We start from the raw sequence: 1,801 nt of genomic DNA, 5'->3' as shown, positions 1-1,801 counted from the left end.
ACTGAGAAAAACTGGATGAAATATGTTTACGGCATTGAAGTCTATGGGGGAGAGAATAGTCTTAAAGTATTGTATTTTAGGGCATTATTTTTATCATAGGAGTACACAATGAGAGTTGCAGAGTGGATTATATTTGGGGGTAGGGGGTGGGGTTTGGGGAGGTGAGGGGAGATTGTGTACCAGTGAGGGAGTTTCTCTTTTGCTTTTCAAGGAGAGGAGCAAATGGGGAGGGGGGTTTGTGCAGGGAGAAGGGTACAACAATGAATGAATGGAATTCCAAAAAAAAAAAATCTAAAAAAAAAAGAAAGACAATCAACATAACTAGCCACCCCCCCCCCACAAACAACAACCAAATAACAAGAACCATACAATCCTAGCAATTGATTCAGAAAAATCATTTGACATAATCCAACACTCCTACCTGATTAAGACACTCAGCAAAATTGGAATAGAAGGGAATTTCCTCAACATAGTGAAAAGTAAAGATGCAAACCCAAGAGCCAATATTAGTCTCAATGGAGAAAGACTAAAAACATTTTTTCTTTCTATTAACAGGGACCAGACAAGAATGTCCATTGTCACTACTGCTATTCAGTATTGTATTTACTAGGGAAATATGATAAGATAAAGTAATAAAAGTCATCCTGACTGGCAAAGAGATGGTTAAATTGTCACTTTATGCAGAAGATATCGTAGTGTACATAGAAAACTCCAAGGACTCAAGAAAAAAAAAAATTTAGAGCTAGATCAATTTAGCAGAGTGACAGGATGCAAGATCAAGATCGAAAAACCAGTGGGATTCCTCTACAGTAATAAAGAGAATGCAGAGAAGTAAACCAAGAAAGCAATACGATTTACAATAGCCAAGCACAAATAGAGACACTAAGGAGTGAACCTAACTAGAGATACAAAAGACCTATACAAAGAAAAACTACAGGCCATTTCTCCAAGACACAATAAAAGACGTAAAGAAATGGAATAATGTGCTCTGTTCATAGATAGAAAGATTCAATATCATGAAAATTACAATCTTACCAAAAGCAATCTACATGTTCAAGGCAATCCCATGACAGTTACCAGATTCATTTATCAAGGAGATCGAAAGAGAAATTGCCAATTTTATTTGGAGAGAAAGACCCCGAATAAGGTAGAGTACTTCTGAAAAACAAAAAGGAAGTGGGAGGTATAGCATTCCCTGATCTCAAAACCTTCTATGCATACAACAGTAGGGAAAAAACCAATATAGTACTGGTACAATGACAGGCTCACAGACCAATGGAACAGAATTGAGAACTCAGAAATGGATCCATCTATCTATGGTCAACTGATATTTGACAAGGAAATCAAAGCTATCAAATGGGGAAATGATAACCTTTTCAACAAATGGTGCTGGCAAAACTAGACTCCACTTGTAGAAAGCTGAAATGGGATCCACATCTCACACCATACACCTCAGAGTGGATCAGAGACCTCCAAATAAAGTCCAAAGCCATAAAAGTCATAAGAGCCAAATTGGGTTCAAGCTTAGAAGACCTAGTCTGCTGTATAAAGAGACTGCCAAATACAGCCAGAAATTCACAATCTGACCAGGATAAAATTAATGAATGGGACCTTCAAAAAATTCTATCTCTGTGCTCATCAAAGATTTTCCAACAGGGTGAAAGGAAAATCTACTGACTGGTAACAAATTAGGCAATATTGCCTCAGATAAGGCTGTTACAATGAAAGATTACAGAATCTTATAGAGCCTTCGCAATAAGGCTGTCATAATGAAAGTTTACTGAATCTTATAGAGCCTTCA

This window comes from Elephantulus edwardii, unplaced genomic scaffold (genome assembly GCF_000299155.1).
Source record: "Elephantulus edwardii isolate Elephantulus edwardi_28Jun2011 unplaced genomic scaffold, EleEdw1.0 scaffold00566, whole genome shotgun sequence".
Classification (NCBI taxonomy): domain Eukaryota; kingdom Metazoa; phylum Chordata; class Mammalia; order Macroscelidea; family Macroscelididae; genus Elephantulus; species Elephantulus edwardii.
This window is presented reverse-complemented; position numbering follows the sequence as displayed.